The sequence below is a fragment of the Cetorhinus maximus genome, chromosome 23, assembly GCF_964194155.1.
Source record: "Cetorhinus maximus chromosome 23, sCetMax3.hap1.1, whole genome shotgun sequence".
NCBI classification, from domain to species: Eukaryota; Metazoa; Chordata; class Chondrichthyes; order Lamniformes; family Cetorhinidae; genus Cetorhinus; species Cetorhinus maximus.
The window spans coordinates 3761038-3784983 of record NC_135901.1 but is presented as its reverse complement, the minus strand read 5'-3'; the positions used below and the strand labels follow the sequence as shown (position 1 = coordinate 3784983).

Here is a 23946-nt window from a genome sequence, read left to right as displayed (position 1 = left end):
TGTTTCTGCTCGGTTTCGAACCGGGGACCTTTCGCGTGTGAGGCGAACGTGACAACCACTACACTACAGAAACTGCCGTGGTATTACGGAGCCTGTCCGCAATGCTACACTGCGCTGTAACACTGCAGCAATCTGGGTCTCTGCTGCAGACAAATTAAAAACAGCTGCTATTCTCAGGAACGCTGCAGCGAGACTGATGTAACAATGTCATCATAAAATGGCCTAGTACCATGTATCCATGCAAAGGTATCAGAGGCCCTTCCATCATCCGATCCAAGGCACACTAAACGAGCACACTAATTAATTACAATTTGCTTCTCTCTCTTAATGAACCAGTTTTTTCCTCTCTTTCATTAAATTGCTGAATTCCCTTTTGAAAAAGTCGTTTCTGCAGAATCCATGCCTGGTTTGCCTTAATTCACAAGGTTTACATGACGATTTGGACGTGGTTTCCGAATATACTTCGCCAGATGAACATGATGCAGTTATGCAATTGATCTCATATCAAATTTGCGAAAGTGTTATTTTTTCAACCTTGCTAGTTTTACAATCTTATTATTTTGCTCCACAGCCCTTCAGTCGAGGGTGCGAAGTTACAGAGGAAAATGTTTGTTCTAGAGTTTAACAGAGCCCTGCCAAGATCGTGTGCTTCAATTGTTCGTTTACTTCATTTGGTTTGAAATAATTTTGTTCCTGGACCGGAATCTTACAGGGGGTAAATATTTGTGTAACAAACAGGGCATTGCTGAGCTACCAGAATGTTTGGTAGATTCCAACGGTTGGACTGAGGGTCCAACTCACTTGTTGCAGGAACCAACTGTTGGTTTCTCCCTGGTGCCTCTGCTTGCTCTGACTTTCAAAATGTACACGTGTCCGTCCAGCAAATGACTCTGGGCGCAATGCTTTCTGCTCAATCATGAGGAACATCCGTCTTATCCTTGGCAGCCGAAATTAAACAAATCTCATTCCGTATTTGTTCCGTTATTCTATATTTAATATTATTATTGTATCTGTTATTGATGCCTTCATTTGAATTGAGACTCTCTGAAAGATGCACCAAACTCGAATTGTAAACATGCCTGATAGACAAAAGAATGCCAGTCAACGGGTAATGCAAACCATGTGGTGCTCATTTGAAATTGAGCACAATTAGCTTTTAAACAAAATGAAAGAAATGTAATGGGAGCAGTTTTGAGAATGATGCGTTCATTATATTCGATCCCTCTTTGCTCCAGGTGAGATGCCTTCTGGCGCCTTAATCACGACCATGTAGAAGACAGGGGGGAAGCCAGCAGATCTGCACTGCGCCTCGTTTTCCACGACTCCCACGGTCGTTTTTCCTGATACCCTATTCTGAAGACCGATTATTTAAAGGAGTGATTCTGTACCAGTTCTGTCATTTCCTCTGGTTCAATTGCAGCGTCACTAACGCCTGTCCTTGTGCACGCACTTTAGCATGAGACATCTTTGAGACGGTGAGTAATTACGTAAATCTGCATCGAAAACCCACTAAATTCTGTTGCTGACCGGACGAACTGCTAAAATGCGTGCCGAGTCAAGAAAACGAACATCTATTTCTACTCAGTGTGTCATGAAATTTCAGCGTTTCTGATTTTGCTGCATTCATTTTAAGGCCCAGGTAAGAGCAAAAGCACCATGCCTGTAGCATGCGAGATTCAGGTAACATTCAACAACAAACCTGACATACACAAATTTTCCTCTCTCAAAATTGGCAAGCTTGGATAATGTTTCAGCCCGGTTTCAAACCGGTGATTTTTCGCGTGTGACGCGAACGTGAAAACCAGTACACCACAGAAACATTGGCCAGACATAACTGCAGTGAGCCTATCTGGAATGTTAAACTGTGCTATCACGCAGCAGCTCTCTGGCTCTTTGGATGGGAGAAATGCAATTCAGCTGCCAGAATTTGGAATGCTGCAGGCAGATTCATATCACAATGTCATCATAAAATGGCATAGCACCATGTACCCATACCATGGCCCTTCCATCATCCTGTCTCAGTCAGCTTTTTAAAAGTGCCAACGAATTAACCCCAGTTTCCTTCTCTCTATTAGTGAACTTCTTATTTTTTTGCATATCAATTAATTGCATCATTCCCTTTTGAAAATGGAGTTTCTGCAGATTCCATGCCTAGTTTGCCTGAATTAACAACGTTTCGCTCAACCAATGCCATGAGCGTTTAGGCTTGTGTTCCTTACATAGCTATGCATATGAAAATTATTTACTTATCTCTTGATTTCATATCGAATTGACGAAAGTGCTTCTATTTCTGATCAAATGCCTGATTATTTCTGAGTTATTTACACAATCTAAATACATTTGCTCCACGACTCGTTAATCGAGGGTGTTATTTCACGGAGAAAAATGATTGCTACCATTAAACAGAGCCCTGCCAGGATCACATGCTGAAATAGGCCGTTTCTTTCAGTTGGTTTAATATAATTTTGTTCTGGGAATGTAATTTTACAGAATATATGTTTTTTTTAGGAAACAGGATAGTGCTGATCTACCAGAATGTTTGGAGGAGTCCAAGCGTTAGACTGAGAGGTCATGTCGCTTGTTACAGGAAGACAACTCTTGGTGTCCACCTAGTGCTTCAGTTTGTTTTGAGTTTCATAATGCAGAAGGCTCGGTCCTGCAAATATCTCAGGCAACAATGTTTTCTGCTCAATCATTCGGAGCAGCCTTCTCATCAGAAGACGAAATTCAACAAACATTTCTCAGCAATTTTTTATGTTATTCAACATTCAGTATTAATATATTTGACATTGATGCCCCCGGTTGACTTGAGACTCTCTGAAATATACAACAACATCGAAATGCAAACTTGACTGGCAAATAAAAGAATGCCAGACACCAGGTAATGCACCTGATTTGGGTCTGATTTGAGAGGCAGTCCAACAGTCAGCATTGCAACAAAATAAAAGAACTTTACAGGGAACAGGCTTGAGAATGATGCGGTGAATAGACCTGAACACTCTTTGTCTGTCTTTGTGAGCACACGTTACAATGAGACACCTTTGACATGGTGAGTAACTGTGTTAAGCTGCATCGAAAGACGTGCTGATTTTGCTGCATGCATTTTATGACCTCGGTGAGAGCAAATGCATTATGCCTGTAATATATGAGATTCAGGTAAGCTTCAACGGTGCAAATTATTCTCACTATTGAATGAGTAAGTTTTCATAATGTTTCTGCCCGGTTTCGAACCGGGGACCTTTCGCGTGTTAGGCGAACGTGATAACCACTACACTACAGAAACTGCCGTACATTTATGGAGCTTGTCCGCAATGCTAAACTGCGCTGTAACACTGCAGCAATCTGGGTTCGTGCTGCAGAGAAATTAAATACAGCTGCGATTCTCAGGAACGCTGCAGCGAGACTGATGTTACAACGTCATCATAAAATGGCCTAGCACCATGTATCCATGCAAAGGCATAAGGGGCCCTTCCATCATCCGATCCGAGGCACACTAAACGAGCGCACTAATTAATTACAATTTGCTTCTCTCTCTTAGTGAACCAGTTTTTTCCTCTCTTTCATTAAATTGCTGAATTCCCTTTTGAAAAAGTCGTTTCTGCAGAATCCACGCCTGGTTTCCCTTGATTCACAAGGTTCACTTGACGATTTGGACTTGGGTTCCTAATATACTTCGCCAGATGAACATGATGTAATTTTGCAATTGATCTCATCGAATTTGCGAAAGTGTTATTTTTTTCAACCTTACTATTTTTACAATCTCATTACTTTTGCTCCACAGCCCTTCAATCGAAGGTGCGATATTACAGAGGAAAATGTTTGTTTCGGAGTTTAACAGGGCCCTGCCAAGATTGCATGCTTCAATTGTTCGTTTATTTCATTTGATTTGAAATAATTTTGTTCCTGGACCGGAATCTTACAGAGGATAAATATTGGTGTAACAAACAGGGCAGTGCTGAGCTACCAGAATGTTTGGAGGATTCCAACGGTTGGACTGAGGGTCCAACTCAATTGTTGCAGGAACTAACTGTAGGTTTCACCCTGGTGCCTCTGCTTGCTCTGAATTTCAAATGTACACGTATCCGTCCAGCAAATGACTCTGGGTGCAATGCTTTCTGCTCAATCATGAGGAACATCCGTCTTATCCTTGGCAGCCGAAATTAAACAAATCTCATTCCGTATTTGTTCCGCTATTCTATATTTAATATTAACATTGTATCTGTTATTGATGCCTTCATTTGAATTGAGACTCTCTGAAAGATGCACCAAACTCGAATTGCAAACATGACTGATAGACAAAAGAATGCCAGTCAACAGGTAATGCAAACCATGTGGTGCTCATTTGAAATTGAGCACAATTAGCTTTTAAACAAAATGAAAGAAATTTAATGGGAGCAGTTTTGAGAATGATGCGTTCATTATATTTGATCCCTCTTTCCTCCAGGTGACAAGCCTTCTGGCACCTTAACCATGACCATGTAGCAGACAGGAGGGAAGCAAGCAGATCTGCACTGCACCTCGGTTTCCACGACTCCCTCGGTCGTTTTTTCTGATATTCTATTCTGAACACCGATTATTTAAAGGAGTGATTCTGTACCAGTTCCGTCATTTACTCTGGTTCAATTGCAGCATCGCTTGCGCCTGTCCTTATGCGCGCACTTTAGCATGAGACATCTTTGAGACGGTGAGTAATGATGTAAATCTGCATCGAAAACCCACTAAATTCTGTTGCTGACCGGACGAACTGCTAAAATGCGTGCCGAGTCAAAAAAGGAACATCTATTTCTACTCAGTGTTTCAAGAAATTTCAGCGTTTCTGATTTTGCTGCATTCATTTTAAGGCCCAGGTAAGAGCAAAAGCTCCATGCCTGAAGCATGTGAGATTCAGGTAACATTCAACAACAAACCTGACATACACAAATTTTCCTCTCTCAAAATTGGCCAGCTTGGATAATGTTTCTGCCCGGTTTCAAACCGGTGATTTTTCACGCGTGAGGCGAACGTGATAACCACTAATCTGGGTCTCTGTTGTGGAGAAATGAAATACAGCTGCTATTCTCAGGAACGCTGCAGCAAGCTGATGTAACAATGTCATCATAAAATGGCTGACCAGAATCTTACAGAGGATAAACAGTTGTGTAACAAACAGGGCAGTGCTGAGCTACCAGAATGTTTGGAGGATTGCAACGGCTGGACTGAGGGTCCAAGTCACTTGTTGCAGGAAGACAACTGTTGGTTTCACCCTGGTGCCTCAGCTTGCTCTGAGTTTCAACATGTACACGTGTCCGTCCAGCAAATGTCTCCGGGTGCAATGCTTTCTGCTCAATCATGAGGAACATCTGTCTTATCCTTGCGAGATGAAATTGAACAAACTTTACTCAGTATTTGTTCCGTTATTCTATATTTAATATTAATAGTTGATCTATTATTGATGCCTTCATTGGAATTGAGACTCTCTGAAATATATACCAACCTCGAAATTCAAACATGACTGATATCCGAAAGAATGCCAGTCAACAGGTAATGCAAACCATGTGGTGCTCTTTTAAAATTGAGCACAGTGAGCTTTTAAACAAAATCCAAAAATTTTACTGGGAGCAGTTTTGAGAATGATACGTTCATTATATTTGATCCCTCTTTGCTCCAGGTGAGAAGCCTTCTGGGGCCTAAATCGCCTCCATGTAGAAGACAGCAGGGAAGCCAGCAGGTCTGCACTGCGCCTCGGTTTCCAAGAGTCCCTGGGCCATTTTTCCTGCTACTTTATTCTGAAGACCGATTATTTAAAGATGTGATCATTTCTTCTGTTTCAATTACACGATAGCTTGCGCCTGTCCGAATGAGCAGACTTTACTATGAGACGTCTTTGAGATCGTGGGTAACGATGTAAATCTGCACAGAAAACCCATTAAATTCTGTTGCTGTTCGGACAAACTGCTAAAATGTGCCGAGTCAAAAAATGAACATCTATTTCTATTCAGTGTGTCATGAAATTTCAGCGCTTCTGATTATGCTGCACTCATTTTAAAGCTCAGGTAAGAGCAAAAGCACCATTTCTGTAGCATGCGAGATTCAGGTAAAATATAACAACAAACCTGAATGACGCAAATTTCCCTCTCGAGATTAGCGAGATAGGATAATGCTTCTGCTAGGGTTTCGAATCATGGGCTTTTAACGTGTGAGGCGAACGTGAAAACCACTACACGACAGAAACACTGGGCAACCACCACGACAGAGATCTTATCTGGAATGTTAAACTGAGCTGTCACTCAGCAGCTGCCTGGCTATTTGGTTGGGAGAAATGGAATTCAGCTGCTAGAATTTGGAATGCTGCAGACAGACTCATATGACAATGTCATCATAAAATGGCATAACACCATGTTTTTTTTTGTAAAAATATACTTTATTCATAAAAAATCTTCAATCACATTCAAAACCATTTCAAAAACAACATTACAAGGGTACAATCCAGGTTAAACTTTTACAAAATGTATCACCAGGTGCATCAGTACAAACAATATTACAATCATTTACAGCCTTTCATTTTGATCTGTACAGCCCGAGGGGTTCTAAACAGTTCCCAGTCTCTCGGTGCGCTGTGGTAGAAAGGTCTTAGACAGCGACCCTTCCCCATTGCGCCTTTGCGGCAGCTGCCCCAAGCTTTAGTGCGTCCCTCAGCACGTAGTCCTGGACTTTGGATTGTGCCAGTCCGCAACAATCGGTCGGGGACAACTCTTTGTGCTGGAAGACCAACAAGTTTCGGGCAGACCAAAGCGCGTCTTTCACCGAGTTGATGATCCTCCAGCTGCAGTCGATGTTTGTCTCGGTGTGTGTCCCTGGGAACAGCCCGTAGAGCACAGAGTCCTGTGTCACAGAACTGCTCGGGATGAACCTCGACAGCAACCACTGCATCTCTCTCCAGACTTTCTTTGCAAAGGCACAATCCACAAGGAGGTGAACAACGGTCTCTTCCCCACCACAGCCACCTCGAGGGCACCGTGCAGAGGGGGTGAGACTCCTGGCGTGTAGGAAGGATCTGACGGGGAGGGCCTTTCTCACCACCAGCCAAGCTACGTCTTGGTGCTTGTTGGAAAGTTCTGGCGATGAGGCATTCTGCCAAATGACTTTGACAGTCTGCTCGGGGAACCATCCCACAGGGTCCACCCTCTCCTTTTCCCTCAGGGCCTCTAGGACGTTACGTGCTGACCACTGCCTGATGGACTTGTGGTCGAAGGTGTTTTTCTGCATAAATTTTTCCACCAGGGACAGGTGGTACGGCACGGTCCAACTACTTGGAGCGTTCCGCGGCAGCGTGGCCAGACCCATCCTTCGCAACACCGGGGACAGGTAGAACCTCAGCACGTAGTGACACTTGGTGTTTGCGTACTGAGGGTCTACGCACCGCTTGATGCAGCCACACACAAAGGTGGCCATCAGTATGAGGGCGATGTTGGGCACGTTTTTTCCCCCTTTATCTAGAGGCTTGTACATCGCGTCCCTGCGGACACGATCCATTTTCGACCTCCAGATAAAGCGGAAGATGGCTCGAGTGATCGCCATCGCGCAGGAGTGTGGAATGGGCCAGACCTGCGCCACGTACAGCAACAGCGAGAGTACCTTACACCTGATGACCAGGTTCTTACCCGCAATGGAGAGGGAGCGTCGCTCCCACATGCCCAGTTTCCTTTTCACCATAGCCACTCGCTCCTTCCAGTTTCTAACGCATGCCCCGGTCCCTCCGAACCATATCCCCAGCACCTTCAGGCCGTCAGCCCTGACAGTGAAGGGGACAAAGGATCGGTCAGCCCAGATCCCAAAGAACATGGCCTCGCTCTTCCCACGATTTACCTTGGCTCCCGAGGCCAGTTCGAACTGGTCGCAGACGTGCATCAGTCTGCGCACCGACAGCGGATCCGAGCAGAAAACGGCGACGTCGTCCATGTACAGGGAGGCTTTTACCTGAGTGCCTCCACTGCCTGGGATCGTCACTCCTCTTATGCCCGGATCCTTCCTGATGGACTCGGCAAAGGGTTCTATGCAGCACACGAAAAGGACAGGCGAGAGAGGACAGCCCTGCCTGACTCCAGATTTAATCGGAAAGCTATCTGTTTCCCACCCATTGATTGAGACTGCGCTACTGATGTTAGTGTAGAGCAGTTGGATCCAATTTCGAATTCCCTCCCCAAACCCCATTTTGGAGAGCACATCCCCCATGTAGGTGTGCGATATTCTGTCAAAGGCCTTCTCCTGATCCAAGCTGATGAGGCAGGTATCCACACCCCTGTCCTGTACATAGGCAATCGTATCCCTGAGCAGCGCCAGGCTGTCAGAGATCTTCCTGCCTGGCACAGAGCAGGTCTGGTCAGGGTGAATCACCAATTCCAGAGCGGATTTGACCCGATTGGCGATGACCTTGGACAGAATCTTATAGTCCATATTCAACAGTGAAATGGGTCGCCAATTTCTAATTTCCTCCCTTTCCCCCTTGTGCTTGTAGATGAGGGTGATGATGCCTTTCCTCATGGATTCTGACATGCTGCCGGCCAGGAGCATAGTCTCGTACACTTCTAGCAGGTCTGGGCCGATCAAGTCCCACAGAGCCGAATACAACTCCGCCGGCAAGCCGTCGCTTCCGGGGGTTTTACTCTTCTCGAAGGACTCGAGGGCCTTAATCAGTTCGTCAGGAGTTAGCGGTTTGTCCAGGCTCTCCCGCGTACTGTGGTCTAAGACCTCCGTGATAGAGGACAGGAAGGCCTGGGAGGCCGTGCTGTCCGTGGGCTTCACGTCATACAGTCCGGCATAAAAGGATTTGCTGATCCTCAGAATGTCGGACCGTGATGACTTTACTGAGCCGTCTTCTTCCTTCAGGCTGCTGATCACAGAGCGCTCACAACACCATGTATTCATACAAGGGCCCTTCCATCATCCTGTCTCTGCCAGATTTTTTAAAGAGCAAGCAAATTAACTTCAGTTTCCTTCTCTCTTTTAGTAAACCTGTTATTTTTCTGAATATCAATTAATTGCACAATTCCCTTTCAAAATGGAGTTTCTGCAGATTCCGTGCCTCGTTTGCCTTAAATGACATTGTTTCCCTCACCCAATGCCGTGAAGATTTAGATTTGTGTTCCTTACATAGCTATGCATATGAACATTATTTACTTTTCCTCTTGATTTCATGTCGAATTGACGAAAGTGCTCATTTTTCTGATCAAACATCGCATTATTTCTGAGGTATTTACACAATCTAATTACCTTTGCCCCACGACTCATTATTCCAGGGTGTTAAGAGGAAAATGATTGCTACAGTTAAACAGAGCCCTGCCAGGATCACATGCTGAAATAGATAGTTTCATTCAGTTGGTTTCATTTAATTTTGTTCTGGGAATGTAATTTTACAGATTATATTTTCCTTTAGGAAACAGGGCAATGCTGATCTACCAGAATGTTTGGAGGATTCCACTGGTTAGACTGAGAGGTCAGGTCACTTATTACAGGAAGGCAACTCTTGGTTTTCACCTGGTGAAACAGTTTTTTTAAAATTTCATAATGCAGAATGCTCGGTCCAGCAAATGTCTCAGGCAGCAATGCTTTCTGCTCAATCATTATTAACACCCTTCTCCTCCTCAGAAGACGAAATTCAACAAACTTTACTCTGCATTTATTTTACGTTATTCAACATTCAGTATTAATATATTTCTATTTGATATTGAAGCCCTCGGTTGACTTGAGACTCTCTGAAATATACAACAACATCGAATTGCAAACGTGACTGGCAAGCAAAAGAATGCCAGACACCAGGTAATGCACTTGATATGGGTCTGATTTGAGATTTAGCACAACAGTCAGCATTTCAACAAAATCATCAAAGAATTTTACAGGGAACAGGTTTGAGAATGACACATTAATTATATTTGTTCCCTCCGTGAGCACACATTACTATGAAACATCATTGACATGTTGAGTAACTGTTAATCTGCATCGAAACACCCATTAATTTCTGTTGACTGAACAAACTGCTAATATGTGAGCGCAGTGAAATATGAACATCTATTTCCACTCATTTTGCTGCATTCATGTTATGACCTCGGTGAGAGCAAATGCAATATGCCGATAACATAGGAACTCAGGTAAGTTTCAATGATGCAAATTATCCTAATTATTTAATGAGAAAGTTTTAACAATGCTGTTGCCCGGTTTCGGACCGGGGACTTTTCGCGTGTTAGGCGAATGTGATAACCACTACACTACAGAAACTGCCATGGCTGCAGTGAGCCTGTCTGGAAACTGTGCTCGAACGCAGCAGCACTCTGGGTCTCTGTTTCGGAGAAATGGAATTCAGCTGCTCTTATGGGAATGCTGCAGCGAGGCTGATATAACAATGTAATCATAAAATGGCCTAGCACCATGTATCCATACAATGGCAACAGAGGCCCTTCCATCATCCGATCTCAGGCCCCTTTTTAAACGAGGAAACTAATTAATCACAATTTGTTTCTCTCTCTTAAACAAGTTTTTTATTCCTCCCTTTCATTAAATTGCTGAATTCCCTTTTGAAAAAGTCAATTCTGCAGAATCCATACCTAGTTTCCCTTAATTCACAAGGTTCACATGACGATTTGGACTAATATACTTTACCATATGAACATGATGTAATTATGCAATTGATCTCATATCTAATTTACGAAAGTGTTCTTTTCTCTGATCAAACATCTCATTATATCCGAGTTGATTTATACAATCTTATTACTTTTGCGCCACAACCCTTCAATCAAGGGTGCTATATTACAGAGGAAAATGTTTGTTAAGGAGTTTAACAGAGCCCTGTCAAGATCGCATGCTTCAATAGTTTGTTTCCTTCATTTGGTTTGAAATAATTTTCTTCCTGGACTGGAATATTACAGAGGATAAATATTTGTGTAGAAAACAGGGCAGTGCTGAGTCACCAGAATGTTTGGAGGTTTCCAATGGTTGGACTGACCAGGGAAGCTGACAAGCAAGCCTTCAAAATCACTGATGATCATTTCTTTACCTGTTACTGCCCTTCAGTTCACTGACACTGCCGACAGGTTTCTCACACAAAATGGTTTGTTTGTTTAACGTTTGGTCACCGGCCATCGAGCTCAGGCCATGATGGAGAAAGCATTGACTCCGAACCACCTGGGTCCACCATCACCAGCTCCGTGTTGTCCTGTCCATCATTCTTGTGTCAGTTAATCCATCCTGCCTCGCTCTCTATTACAGATCTTCCCTTTTGTTCTTTTTACGGAGTGACTCCTGACTTTTCAATCAGCTGGAAATAGCAGGCAGAGAGAGAAACAGAGTTAATGTTTTTTTTCCCTCATTCGTTCATGGGATGTGGGCATCACTGGCTAAGCCAGCATTTATTGCCCATCCTTAAATTGCCTATTTTTTCAGGGGGCAGTTAAGAGTCAGCCACATGTAGGCTAGTCCAGGTAAGGACAGCGGATTTCCTTCCCTAAGGGACATTAGTGAACCAGATGGGGTTTTGCAGACTTTTAATTCCAGATTTTTGTTGAATTCAAATTTCACCACCTGCTATGGTTGGACCACCAGAGCATTACCCTAGATCTCTGGAATACCAGTCCAGTGAAAATACCACTATGCTACATCAAAACTGGTAAATGCTAGAGATGTAACAGGTTTGAAACAGATACAGAGGAGAGGAGGAAAGAATAAAAGGGAAGGTCTGTGATAGGTTGGGAGGGGCAGGGGAGATGGAGGGGGCAGCGGACTGGTATTGTCACTGGGCTAGTATTCCAAAGGCCCAGGGTAGTGTTTGAATCCCACCATGGAAGGCGGTGAAATTTGAATTAAATCTAAATTATGAAACCATCAATTGTCATTAAAAACTCATCCAATTCACAAATGTCCTTTAGGAAATCTGCTGTCCTTACCTGGTCTGGCCTACATGTGAATCTAGATGCACAATAATGTGGTTGACTCTGAAATGGCTAAGCAAACCACTCGGTTCTCAAGAGCAATTAGGAATGGCCAATATAATGTTGGCCCAGCAGTACTGCCTACATCCCATGAATGAATGAAAAAAGCACAAAAGGGATGATGATGCCATTCTGTATCAATCAGTTCTCTCTGCTCTCAGTTCTGTCCCACACTGAAAACTCTTAATCCTTCCCCTCCGTTACCCGGGACAAACATTTCGTTCTTCACTGTGACTTGGATTATTTCAGGTGCAGTTCCTTAATTTCCTTCCTGTAATCTTATGAATTAGACCATTCTCAACTGATCGGATGTGGACCCGATGCCATCAGCCCTCCAGGAAGTGACTATTCTAATTCTGTGACTCTGAGCAGTTCTGTTGGTGCAGGGGCTTGAGTGGAACTTGTCACTTTTAAACTGTCATAAGAACATAAGAAATAAGAACAGGAGTAGACCATTCGGCCCCTCAAGCCCGCTCCGCCATTCAATAAGGTCATGGCTGATCTTGTGTTTCGATTTCCATATTCCCATCTAACTCCGATAGCCTTTGATTCCCTTGCCTAACAAGAATCTATCTACCTCTGACTTAAAAATATTCAATCATCATTCATTGCATATCAGACCCGCACCTACAAACTGCTCTCCCACTCTTCCAGTGAAGAAAAGAGCAGTTTTCACTCCTAACCCAACAACTGTGATGTTAACAAAGCGGGATGGAGACAGACTCCATTTAAATGCGGTGACACTACTGGAGGAATGGAGAGCTGGGGTTCACTCCGGAAAACAGCAGCAATGTTTAAAGTTAATAATCTGAATCTGTGCTTGATGTATTAGGAGGTTTAGCCCATATTGGAGTATCTTGCATCCCAGGGATGGGCAGTAATCCGCTGATTGAAGTTGCTGTCACTGCTTTCTGTTCGCAGTGGGTGATTGGTGAGGGTGGGGCAAAATCCTACTGCTTTTCCTTGTCTCACTCACGATGGAGCAGGGAAGACAGAATCGTTGATGGATTTGTTGCCCTGTCTGAAATGTAGCTTTGACCGACTGTTGGTGATGGAGATCATGCTGCAGGAGCCTTCAATAATCTTACACAAATCAGCTGGCAAATGCAGCTTTGAGGGAAGCTTTCTGAACCATCAGGACTGGAAATGGAAACAAGTGATAGATTCTGTCTAGTTTCAGTGTGTACAGACTGTAGAGGGGAAGAGCTAATGTCACATGGCTGTAAGGTATTACATACAGTTAATATTTAACAATAAAGATCAATTATTGCTCACACTTAAAATATGTTTTGATAATGCTTCTGCCTGGTTTCAAACTGGGGACCCAGGAACTCTTGTTCCTATTTCTTATGATTGATAATCAATGTATATCGATAAACCTGTAGCAGACCTATATACTCTGCATTTTAATTGGATTTATCAGATGCGTGCACCACTATGAGCTGGGTTGTGGACTGTAATGTCTTCACTCTTCTCTGGTGATCTTCTCCAGAAAGGCTGGTGTAGATAGAATCACTTGGTCTGCCAGATACAGTCACTGTGAGAATGATAATGGAACAATTTTCTGTCAAATGTTCAGTGACACCCGATCACTTACCGAGTGATTATGTAAAAATCTAATTCAAAAAATCACAGCCACTGCCAATGAGGGAGGGAAGGAAGCAGCAGAGGCAGCTGATCAGATTGTCTCAATCTTAGTGACAAAGAAGCTCCATGATCTCCTCACACTTGTTGTTGGAGGTGAGGATGGAGGGGACAGGGGTGAGAGAGAGCACTTCAGAAGGAAGTAACTTGGGTTAGAAATATTGAAAAGACTCAAGACACTGTGTGTTTAACACAAAGCTAATCTAATTGAACTTTATCTACAATATTAGCCCGAATAACTGGGCTGGAGTTTATTAATATCATCAGAAATAGACCCCAACACACATAATTCAGTTCTGGATGTGATTAACAGCAAAATCCAACCATTGTCATTACTTGTGAACTTGCTGGTGTCTCTGCAGTGTAGATAAATAAGCAAATCCCTTCCCACATTCAGAGCATGGAAATAGTCTCTCCCCAGTGTGAACTCGCTGATGTGTCAGCAGGTTGGATAACTGGGTAAAACCCTTCCCACATTCAGAGCAGGTGAACGGACTCTCCCCAGTATGAACTCACTGGTGTCTCAAGGTTGGATGGGTGGGTGAACCCCTTCCTACATTCAAGGCAGATGAATGGTCACCCCCACAGTGTGAATTCGCTGGTGTACAATGAGTTGAGATGATCGCTTGAACCCAGTCCCGCAGTGAGAGCACCTGAACGGCCTCTTCCCATTGTGAACACTTTGATGAGGCATCAGGTCCTGGGGGCTTTTACAACACTTCCCACAGTCTGGGCATTTAAAAGGTCTCTCGTCTGTTTGAACTCGCTGGTGTGTCAGCAGATGGGATTGCTGACTGAATCCCTTCCCACACATGGAGCAGGAGAATGGCCTCTCATCACTGTGCCCATGCTGGTGTCTCAGCAGTTTGGATGACTGAGTGAATCCCTTCCCACACACAGAGCAGGTGAACGGCCTCTCCCCAGTGTGACTGTACTTGTGCGTAGTGAGTTGAGACAACCACCTGAACCCAGTCCCGCAGTGAGAGCACCTGAATGGTCTCTCGTCAGTGTGAACACGTTGATGGCGCGTCAGTTCCATGGAACCTTTATAGCACTTCCTGCAGTCCGGACATTTAAAATGTCTCTCCTCAGTGTGAACTCGCTGGTTTGTCCGCAGGTTAGATGACTGAATGAATCCCTTCCCACACTTAGAGCAGGTGAATGGCCTCTCCCCAGAGTGAACTCTCTGGTGTCTTAGTAAGGTCGATGACTCAGTGAATCTCTTTTCACATAGAGAGCAGGTGAACGGTCTCTCTCCAGTGTGAACTCGCTGGTGTGTTAACAGGTGGGATGACTGATTAAATCCCTTTTCGCACTTGGAGCAGGTGAAGGGTTTCTCCCCGGTGTGAACCTGCTGGTGTCTCAACATGTTTGAAAATCGATTGAATCCCTTTTCACGGGGCAGGTGTACAGCTTCTCCCCGGTGTGACTGTATCGATGAATTTCCAGATCAGAGGGATAACTGAATCCCTTCTCACTGTCCCCACATTGTCCACATGGACTCTCCCTGTTTCGGTTACAGTTGAACATCCCCAGTTTGGTCAATCGGTTGAATCCACATCCACACGCGGAACACATGTTAAGGTTTCTCTGTGCTGTGAATGCTGCTCTCTCCTTCCAGTTTGCTGATGACATTCAGTCCTGATGAATCGAATGGCTCGGTTAGATTGTAGTAATGTCCATTCTCAGTTTCGCATCTACGAATCCTCTCCCTGTAAAACAAGTTTGCATCAGAAATTACTGGAAAAAATTGAGAAACTGAGGATGGACAGTTTTCTCGCTTTGCATTATTTTTGTTCCTTCAAAACCTGCTCTCCATGCTCTTGGTGTTGCAATCAGTCTCTCTCACAATGTCTTTGCCCCTTTTAATGACAACAACACAGAGGGACAGTGTCCCTTTAAATATGCCGATCATCTGCCGGCGCCATGCATACTCAGTCAACTCAAACTAACCGGGCCGGCACTGTGCCTGCGCATTGGAGTCATAGAATTATACAGCACAGAAACAGGCCCTTCGGCCCATCGTGTCCATTCTGGCCATTAAGCACCTATCTATTCTAATCCCATTTTTCGGTATTTGGCCTGTATCCCTGTATGTTATGGCGTTTCAAGTGTTCATCTAAATACTTCTTAAACGTTGTGAAGGTTCCTGCCTCTACCACCCCCTCAGGCTCCAACCACCATCTGGGTGAAAAAAATATTCCTCAAATACCCTCTAAACCTCCTTCCCCTTACCTTAAATCTATGCCCTCTGGTTATTGATACCTCCGCAAAGGGGAAAAGTTTCTTCCTATCGACCCTATCGATGCCCCTCATAATTTGTACGCCTCTATCAGGTCCCCTCTCGGCCTTCTCTATTCTAAGGAAAACAACCCCAGCCTATCCAGTCTCTGAAACGCTCCAGCCCAGGTAACACCCTGGTGAATCTCCTCTGCACCCTCTCCAGTGCAATCACATCCTTCCTATAGTGTGGGTGACCAAAGCTGCACACAGTCCTCCAGCTGTGGCCAAAATAGTGTTTTATCCAGCTGCAACATAACCTCCCTTGGGCTGGGGAAGGCGGCCGTTGACAGAAAGTGAGTTTTCCCAAACCAAGTGAGTGAGCTGGATGATGGGGGGGAAGAGGCGGATGGAGAAAGAATCAAATTAAATACAAAACCGGAGAGTGCAACTGGGGCTCGCAGGAGCGGAGCGGATAAGACAGCGGCACTCGGAAGTGACGACATAATGATGCTTTGGGGGCGGGGCCTGGGCTGGTGAGTGACCAGCGTCTGGACCAATAGCAAGAGCGCGGGCAAAGGTTGAGGGACCGAGTGGGCGGCAGGTCCGCCGCTGGGCGTGCATTGTGACGTCAGCAGAGGGCGCGGCCTCAGCCCGGAAGCAAAATCCTGCGGATGCTGCAAAAGCTGAAATAAAAATCGAGAATGTGAGAAATGCTCAGCAGGTCTGGCAGCTTCTCCAGGGAGAGAAACAAAGTCAACCTTTCAGCTCTAGAAGTTCGAGAGGTGGGGTAAAAAACAAAAGCGGGCAGGTCTGTGGAAGGCAGGAGAGATTATTCAGCGAAAGGGATGATGGTGCAAGGCAAAATGAGATGGTGATAAAGAAAATAGAAAAATTCCCAACACTGGAGAAGGCTATTCTGTATCTAACCGGTGCTGTACCTGTCCTGGGGAGTAATTGACCTTTATCCTCCACTTAAACAACCTCCTGCTATTACATATCCAACTTCCATCAAGCTTAACCCTTCATTTATACCTCCGTAACATCACTCGTCTCCTCCCCCCTCTCAGCTCATCTGCTGCCGAATATCTCATCCATGCCTTTGTCACCTCCAAACTCGACTATTCCGACACACTCTGGCTGGTCTCCCACATTCTGCCCGCTGTAACCTTGGGTCATCCAAAATTCTGCCACCCCATGTCTTAACTCACAGACAGACCCTCCTTCTCCACAACCCCCTCCTCTAATTCTGGCCCCCTGTGCATCCCCCATTTCAATCACTGCACCACTGGTGGTCGTGCCAAGAAGCCCTAGAATAGACTGCAGGGCATGATGGGAGAAGGGAGAGAAACTGGAGAAAGATGTGAGTTGACGGCTCAGGTAAGGAGGAACTTTGGAGACAGTTTGGCCCGGTGCACTAGTATAAGGGAGGGAAGCAGCAGAGGCAGCTGATTGGATTGTTTCAGTCTTAGTGACAAGGAAATTCCATGATCTCCTCATACTTGTTGGAAGGTGAGGATGGAGGAGACGGGGAGTGGGAGAAACCTTCAAAAGTAATGTGCTAGAAATATTAGAAAGATTCAACACAATGTATTCAACACAAAGCTGATTTATTTGACTTTTATCTAAAATATTAGCCCATGTAACTGCGTTGGAAATTATTAACATCAGTAGAAACAGACCCAATGAACACGGTTCAGTCCTCTGTGATTTCCAGCAAAATCCAATCACTCTAGTTACTTATGAATTCGCCGGTGTCTCATCAGGTTGAATGACTGTGTGAATCTCTTTCCACACTTGGGACAGATGAACGGTCTCTCCCCAGTGTGAACTCGCTGGTGTACAGTGAGATCAGATGATGTCTTGAACCCAGTCCCACACTGAGAGCACCTGAATGGTCTCTCGTCAGTGTGAATACGTTGATGGCGCATCAGTTCGCCAGAACTCTTAAAACAGTTTCCGCAGTCCAGGCATTTAAAAGGTCTCTTATCAGTGTGAACACGTTGATGGGACATCAGCTCCCTGGAATTTTTATAGCACTTTCCGCAGTCTGGGCATTTCAAAGGTCTCTTATCAGTGTGAACACTCTGGTGATTCAGCAGGGTGGATAACTGAGTGAATTCCTTCCCACAGTCAGAGCAGGTGAAAGGTCTCTCTCCAGTGTGAACTCGCTGGTGTGTCAGCAGTTTGGATGACTGAGCGAATCCCTTCCCACAGTCAGAGCAGGTGAATGGCCTCTCGCCGGTGTGAACTCGCTGGTGTTCAGTGAGTTGAGATGACTGTCTGAACCCAGACCCACAGTGCAAGCACCTGAATGGTCTCTCGTCCGTGTGAACACGTTGATGGAGCATCAGGTCCCGGGAACTTTTAAAGCACTTCCCACAGTCTGAACATTTAAACGGTCTCTCGTCAGTGTGAACTCGCTGGTGTGTCAGCAAGTCAGATGACCGAGCGAATCCTTTCCCACACTTGGAGCAAGTAAATGGTCTCTCCCCAGTGTGAACTCACTGGTGTCTCAACAGGTTGGATGACTGAGCGAATCCCTTCCCACAGTCAGAGCAGGTGAATGGTCTCTCACCTCTGTGAACTCGCTGGTGTCTCAGCAGACTGGATGACTGAGTGAATCCCTTCCCACATACGGAGCAGGTGAATGGCCTCTCTCCAGTGTGACTGCGTCGATGAGTTTCCAGGTCAGATGGAAATCTGAATCCCTCCTCACAGTCTCCACATTTCCAGAGTTTCTCTCCACTGTGAACGGTGCTTTTTCCTTCCATGTTCAAAATCCGATGATATTCTGGTTACAACAAATTGGGCGACTCTCTCAGATTCTGATGTGATGTTTGGTTTGAGTTTCCTGACTGAAAAAGTCTTCCCTTCTAATATCCTGTGAAATTGATTTAAAACAGAAAAAAAGGGAGTGAGAGAGAACCCACAGAAACACAAAGGCAGGTTGTGAAATTGAATTTAATGATTCTGGTAATTTTTGGGGCCAGAACTAGGAAAAAATTACCATGAAAGCTGTCGGATTTTTTGTAAAAACCCAACTGGTTCATTAATGTCCTTCAGGGAAGGGAACCTGCCTCCAGTCTGGGCTACACAAGACTCTGGCCTCTATGAGAACACTAGGGAAGGCGGTGGCATAGTGGTTTTGTCACTGGACTGGTAATCCAGCGATCCAGGGTAATGCTCTGGGGACCCGGGTTTCAATGCTACCACGGCAGATGGTGAAATTTGAATTCAATAAAAATCTGGAATTAAAAGTCTAATAATGACCATGAAACCATTGTTGTTTGTCGTCAAAACCCATCTGGTTCACTAATGCCCTTTAGGGAAGGAAATCTGCTGTCCTTGCCTGGTCTGGCCTACATGTGACTCCACACTCACAATGCGGTTGACTCCTAAATGCCCTCTGAACAAGGGATGGGCAATAAATGCTGCGCTAGCCAATGACACCCACATCCAATGAATAAAGAAAAAGAAATAGGAGCAGGAGTAGACCATAAGCCCCAATGAGCCTGCTCCGCCATTCAACATGATTGTGGTTGATCACAGAATCTTTACAGCGCAGAAGGAGGCCATTTGGCCCATCGAGTCTGCACTGGCTTGCTGAAAGAGCATTCTACCTCATCCCACTACCCTGCCTTATCCCCGTAACCTCACACATTCTCTCTCTTCAGGTAGCAATCCAATTCCCTTTTGAATACCTCAATTGAACCTGTCTCCACCACCCTCTCAGGAAGTTTGTTCCAGACTCCAACCATCCTCTGGGTAAAAAACAAAATTCCTCACATCACTTTTACTCCTTTTGCCCATTATTTTGAATGTGTGCCCTCTGGCTCTTGATGCACTCATGAGTGTGGCAACAGTTTCTCACTATTTACTCTGTCCATACCCCTCAGAATCTTGAATACCTCTATTAAGTTTCCTCAGCCTTCTTTTCTCCAAGGAAAACAGACCCAACCTCTCCAATCTACCCTCGTAGCTACAGTTCTTCATCCCGGCAATCAAGAGTTAATCGACGGGGTGGGGAGGGCAGACAGGAAAGTAGAGTTGATGCCACAATGAGATCAGCCATGATCTTATTAATGATGGAACAGGCTCAAGTGGCCAAATTCCTGCTCCTAATTCTTGTGACCTTATGAGACAAAGATCCGTCTTCACACTGAGGATACCGTCCATCATGTTGTGAGGCACTATCACTATGTTAAATGAAATAGATTCAGGATGGATCTAGATTTCAATGGGCATCCATGAGGTGCTGTGGATCATCAGCAGCAGCAGAATTGTATTCAGCCACAATCTGTAACCACATGGCCCACATATCCCTTACTCTACCATTACCATCAAGCCAAGGGACCAACCCTGGTTCAACACAAACTGCAGGAGAACATGTCAGAAGCAGCACCAGGCATTCCTAAAACTGAGATTCCAATCTGGTGACCCTATACCATGAGACTACATGCATTCTAAACAGTGGAAGCAGCATGCTTGAGACAGGGTGAAGCAATCCCAAAAACAATGGATCAGATCAAAGCTCTGCAGTCCTGCCACATCCAGCCAGGAAAGGTATGGATAATTAAACAACTAACAGGAAGAGTAGGCTCCACAAACATCACCATTCTCAATGATCCCAGCATATCAGTACAAAAGACTGGGTTATGTGTTTAGTGATCCCGGGAGTGTTACCGATACCTTCCCTGGATCCCGAGGCAAGGACAGACAATCTGGAAGGTATAGGGAGCTGGGACTTGTCTGTGAGAATAATTGAAGGAATGAGAACTGAAATAATCTAGAGTTAGAAAGAAGAAGGCTCCAAATATGGAGCAGTTAGCAACTGGACATCAATTAATCTTCTCTTACGTTGGAGAAATGAAGGTCTCGATAGTGTGCCTGAAACAATATTAGTTCATCTTGGTCGTTAACACCACTTTCCCGCATGCTCCCCATTTCCCTCGAATGCCTGAGAGATTAAAAATCTCTCCATCTCAGCCTTAAATGTATTTAAAGATGGAGCATCCAGAGCCCTCCGGGATGGAGAATTCTATGTGACAAGAGAAAAAGAGAGAGGGAAGTGGGGGAGACACAGAGAGAAAGAATGAGAGAAATGGGATAGAGAATGAGAGAAATAGAAGGGCACAGGAAAGACAGAAGAGGGTGGGAGAGACGGGGGCAATGGAAAGGCATTTTAGAGACTGACAACTGAACCACAATTTGATAGAATCTCCCAAACCCTCAATCTGCACCATCTAGAAGGACCAGTAGCGGGTGTATGTGAACACCATCACCTCCAACTCACACACTGTTCTGACTTGTCTGATATCCAGGACTGGATGAGCAGAAAGTTCCTTCATTCAAATATTGGGAAGATGAAAGTCATTGTCTTCAGTCCCCAATACAGGCTCCGCTCCCTAGCCAACGGCTCCATCCTTCTCCCTGACAACTCTCTGAGGATGAAACAGACTGTTCAAAGCCGTGGTGAAATATTTCACCCCAAGATGAGCTTCCAACCACATATCCACATCATCACCAAGACCACCTGTTTCCACCTCAGTAACATCACCCGACTCCACCCTAGTCTCAGCTTGTCTGAAACTGTCATCCATTCCTTTGTTATTTCTAGGCTTAACTCTGGCTGGAGGTTCTAGATTCAGGGGACACAGTCTCAAAATAAGGGGCAGGCTATTTGGAACTGAGGTGAGGAGGAATTTCTTCACTCAGAGGATGGTGAATCTTTGGAATTCTCTGCCCCACAGGGCTGTGGAGGCTCAGTCGTTGAGAATGTTCAATACTGAGATTGATAGATTTCTACATATAAAAAACATTGGGGATAAGGGTATAGTGCCAGAAAATGGTGTTGAAGTAGAAGATCAGCCGTGATCTCACTGAATGGCAGAAGGGCTCGAAGGGCTGAATGGCCTATCGCTGCTTGTATTTCTTATGTTCCTTCCTAACGCACTTCTGGCTGGTCTCCCACATTCAACCTCCCCATAATCTTTAGGTCATCCAAAACTCTGCTGCCCATATATTTACTCGCACCCAGTCTTATTCACCCATCACCCCTGTGCTCACTGACCTATGAAAGTTCCTGTTTAAGAAGAACCAACATTTTAAATTTCTCATCCTTGTTTTCTAGTCCCTCCATGTTCTCATCCCTCCCTGTCTCTGTAATCTCCTCCAGCATCACAACCAACCCAGGTCTCTGCACTCTGCTCATTCCAGCTTCCTGAGCATTCCCGATTTTAATCGCTTCATCCTTAGTATCCACATCTGAGCTCAAAGGCCATAAGCACTGGAATTTCCTCCATAAACCTCTCCGCTCTCTTTCTTTCTTTCCTCGTTCAAGATTCTCCTTTAAACCTACATCTTTGACCAAACTTTTGGCCATCTGCCCTCTTACCTCTTTACATGATTCTGTGTCAAATGTTGCTTTTTAGCACATCTGTTAAACCTGGGAAGGTCTATTACATGAAATGTGCTATATAAACACACATTGTTGTTGTTGATTTGGACATATATCGCTGTTCCTTCATCATCACTGTAACTCTTTATCTAACAGCATTGTGGGAGCACCTTCACCACACGGACAGCAGCGGTTCAAGAAGGTCAAACATCATCTTCTCCACAGGTAACTGGGGATGGGTAATATCTGCTGCTGGTCTTGTGGTCCAGGGCAGGGGAGTGGGACCAGCTGATTTGCGCTTCCAGAGAGCCAGCACAGGCAGGAGGGGCTGAATGGCCTCTGTCTGTATTGTAAACATTCAATGATTCAATGATAAAGAAACGACACTGGAGACCAGGGACCAGCCTCTGGAACCAATGTCCAGCCTGATACAAACCGGCTCTTCATTGATCTGGGAGCTGAGGCCCCGCTCGGTGCAAACGGGGGAGGGGGACTGGTCAGTTTATTTCCGGGGTTTGCGGTTTACACAACATGTTTCCGGAGCCTCTCCGTCCACCCGCCGGATCCATCGCTCCCTCCGCCCCGCCATCTGCCCCCTTTACCCATTGTGAACCCGTCTCCCCATCTCCATTACCTGTACTGCGCATGCTCCAGTCACAGCCCGGCCCCGCCCCCTCATTCACTCCGATTGGTTGGAGTACCAGCCCCGACGCTCGGTCCTCCAGTCCCGCCCCCTCTTCCTATTGGTCCGGAGCTGCCGTCAATCACCCGGGCATTGTGACGGTTTCAAACGCTGAGAGCGGCCACAGACTCAGCCTGACTTGCTGATTCTTGGCAGCATTTTCTGTTTGGGAATTAGAGCTAGAGATGGATGGTCAGTTCCCCTCTGTCCGGGAGGGATTCACACTCATTTCCTCAGTGCAGTGATTATCACGTTTACTTTATATGAAAAAGTCCCTGGTTCAATCCCGGCTGGAAACTTTGTGTTTAACATTGTTACTGATGAGGAATTAACAGTGAGTTTAGTTTCATGTTCAACAGGGTGACAGTTACTGTTGTCTCATTCTTTAAAAGCTCCATCTTCACCTTTAAACAGGTAACGATAAGTGAGGGAAAACTGATCCACAGTGACCCCAAAAACAAGATACCGCAGATGCTGCAAATCCGATCTCAAAACAGAAAATGTTGGAAACACTCAGCAGGTCAAACAGCATCATTCTCAGTGAATGTTTCACGTCGCTGAACTTTTATCCAAACTGGAAAATTTCCCAGATTTAACAGTTTATGAACAAGTCCAGAGTCAGAGAAAACAGGGGCAGACAGAAGGAAACAACAAACGGTCTTGTGACAGGATGGAAGGCTGGAGAGAGTAAATGATAAAGGGGACAATGGTGCAAGGCAACATTGGGTGACCAGACAATTAAAGAAACTAATGGGACAAGTAAACAAATAAGACAGGTTCAGCGGAGGGATAAATGGTAACAGCAGAGCCATTACCAGCATCTCCTGCCCTAAAAATTGGAGTGATGTTTATGATATGAAATTATTAAAATTAATGTTGAGTCTGAAAGGTTGTAAAGTGACTAATCAAAGACGAGCTGCTGTTCCTCGAGCTTCTGCTGGGCTTCATGCGGCAGTACAGGAGGCCGAGGGCTAAGAGGTCAGACTTGAAGTGAGGCTGAGAATTAAAACAGTAAATGAGAAGCAGCTCAGGATCGCACTTGC

The 23946-nt window shown here is 45.1% G+C and overlaps 1 long non-coding RNA gene and 2 other non-coding genes across 3 annotated transcripts in view; all 3 read right to left on the bottom strand.

Moving 5' to 3' along the window:
- trnav-cac (transfer RNA valine (anticodon CAC)) lies at positions 1-73 on the bottom strand. Its single transcript has one exon. It is a non-coding gene; the product is annotated as a tRNA-Val (tRNA).
- A 3137-nt stretch (positions 74-3210) lies between these two features.
- trnav-aac (transfer RNA valine (anticodon AAC)) lies at positions 3211-3283 on the bottom strand. The gene has a single exon. It is a non-coding gene; the product is annotated as a tRNA-Val (tRNA).
- A 14945-nt stretch (positions 3284-18228) lies between these two features.
- Positions 18229-23946, bottom strand: part of LOC144698139 (uncharacterized) — a 212690-nt gene continuing 206972 nt past the window's right edge. The window contains exon 2 of the long non-coding RNA XR_013580458.1: positions 18229-18679. This is a non-coding gene — a long non-coding RNA (uncharacterized LOC144698139). The remainder of the gene's footprint in view (positions 18680-23946) is intronic.